The sequence below is a fragment of the Pinus tabuliformis genome, chromosome 5_1, assembly GCF_031772625.1.
Source record: "Pinus tabuliformis cultivar Carrire ecotype Pingquan chromosome 5_1, CPIR1, whole genome shotgun sequence".
Lineage (NCBI taxonomy): Eukaryota > Viridiplantae > Streptophyta > Pinopsida > Pinales > Pinaceae > Pinus > Pinus tabuliformis.
Genome location: NC_142305.1, coordinates 161,740,612 through 161,743,205, shown reverse-complemented (window position 1 = coordinate 161,743,205; position 2,594 = coordinate 161,740,612). Strand labels below are relative to the sequence as shown.

At 36.0% G+C, this 2,594-nt stretch overlaps 1 pseudogene; it reads right to left on the bottom strand.

Annotated features, from left to right (window-relative positions):
* Positions 1 to 1,451: 1,451 nt before the first annotated feature.
* LOC149163926 (UPF0496 protein At4g34320 pseudogene) lies at positions 1,452 to 2,179 on the bottom strand (annotated as a pseudogene).
* Positions 2,180 to 2,594: the final 415 nt, after the last annotated feature.

The window sequence follows — 2,594 nt, the reverse complement described above, 5'->3', positions numbered from 1 at the left end:
CCCATTTCCATAATGCTACCTTGAATCTCGGGTCATCATAGTGACCACCTCCCTCTAGCTTGTGCTTTGGTGGAATTCAAGAGGGGGTTTGTTACAATCATATTCATCATCTTCTTCATAATTATTGTATATAGGCTCATGTTTATAAGAAATGAAGAGTGTTAAGTTAGTTACATGTCCTTGTTCATTCACTGTTCATTATGTTGATAAGTATTAAAAAAATCATAGTAGCACAATGATTGCAAATATGAACTTGTAAATTAATTATCATCCATTTCAAGATTTGGCAACAAAGAGTTCACTATTTCTCTTAATATTCATCATATGATGGTTTTTTAAAATAATAAATAAGAAGATAAAAGGTTAGGGACAAATAAAGCAAGTGATTTGAAAAATAGTATTGTAGCAGTTAAAAAAAAAAACATATTTTGTATTGCATTTGATGGGTATGACAAACAAACTCACAAATGCTCATTATGAAAATAATATATCGTTACTTAAAATATCATGTGTCATATATTTAGAATTGGATATTAATAAGTCAATTTGTAAGTTTTTGAACACAATTTCTTCAAAGGGGGTCATGTAAAAGGCCAGTTAAATCTATAACAAACTAGAAGGCAATCAAAAAGAATTGATCATATAATTTTTATTCAATATGAGAGCTTTTATATTAACATTAATATATGTTTTGTAGCACCTCCGAATTTTAAGTGTCAATAGTAAATGAAGAAGTTGAAAAGATTCTTGTATCACTTGTCACAAACTTTACAACAAAACTCAAAGAGGATATATGATTTTCTTTCAACAAAGAGACCAAACTTCCTTATAAATCTAAATTTGAAGATGGAGTTGGAATAAAAAACTTACACTTACATAGATTAGATAGGAAACATAATATTTAGGCTCAAAAAAATCTTGAAAATGATAAACATGAATCAGTTCAGTCCCTATTTCATTACTATAAGAACTATAAGATTTCTTGTTTCATTATGATGTTCTATAAACCGTGATTTTGAAATTTTCCAAACAAAACTATTTCAAAAGAGGAGCATGCTAACACTCCATTAATTAAGTAAAGTATGCAAAGGAGAAATGGATATATAATAATAAATCAAACCATCTAGGGAAGGAACACGTTGGTGCAAGAGTGCCAATTATAGATCTTATTAGTCCCTGCCATCTGGCATCCGGCAGGGACTATAGTAATCGCAGGGACCCCTACTTAGCATTAGTTGACCCCTTTGCTTCTCTGTTATACGGCGGTTAGAGCGCGGATATCCTAAGTTTCTAAAGCACTCACTCTTTCGCCATCTTATTTGGCCTCTTCCCGAGGCGGAAGAGGCCCGAACATAGGTTAAATTGGTAATTATCGCCATTTTCGTTATCCCTGACCGTCAACCGTTAGCGTTAATGCTAGCATTAATTCGCTATTTGGTAAACAGGTTTGGTTATTTCATAAAGTATATGCTATGGTTGCATGGTATTAACAGGTGTTGTCGTGTTGTTGCAGGGTATTAACAGCTGGAACCGCGGCAGCTATGGCAGCTGCAACATGAGGGGAAATAACGGCCGCTGCAACCACAGAGCATATCAGAACCGTAGCAAAGGTCGCCACAAATATGATATTAGAAACCTTTCTCCAAGCCCTAACGTTCCTCAGTTTCTTGTCGAGCTTTTTCCTCTGCAGCTGAAGCTTCTCTAGCATGTGTGTGTGCCTTCTGTAAACAGAATCGAAATGCTTAAAGAAATCTTCAGAGAACGGGCTACCAGCAGTCTTAAAGTTCGACAGTTCTTCCTGCATTTTCTTGCACTGGGCCTCCAAAGGCAGTCCTTCCGGTGGAATCTGCTGAAGGGCGTTTTGAATAAACAGTTGGTTGTTCCTAGCCTTTCTGAGATAGTTCTCCAGCACAGTGCAGAAATCCAGGGTTTGTAAACTATTTTCGAAATACTCTTCTACCAGTTCAAACAAATCCCGGTTGTTCCATATGTCCTCCTTGTATTCCAATAAGACCTTAACGACCTGGGTTTCTATGGACACACAGCGTACCTCAACGCCATTTGCCAGAGCATGAATAGTGCGCCCAGTTCGTGCTTGGAGCACATCATCAAAGTTCTTCACATCTGGGTCGACTTTACAGGTTTCCTCGTAGGCCTGGATTTTCCATGTCTTGTAACAAATGTTTTATATTTTTTATCTTCGAAATTCCTATTCCTATTCTTTAGGGTTTTTACCCATCAAACCTTAGTACCGCTATCACTCTAGTTTTCTGTAGCACTGTATTATTACTTTGATTCTGTAATCTCTAAGCATAGAATTATTGTTTTCGGTTATAGTCCAAGATTTTTGACTCGGTTCCATTTGGGCTTTTTCCCTTGGACAGATTGAAATCGTGTCACCGTAGATGACTGCTTCAGGTAATACCAGTAAGTATATTCTTGTTTTTTTTTATCTGGATTTTAAATTTCTGAAATCTGTATCTTATGCAAGCTTCATTTTATGACTACGATTATACGTATGATTTCTGGGGGAAAGTTGTTCAATAAAGGCTGATTTTTGACTTCATGAGGACCTCAAGAACTAAATAGCTTCT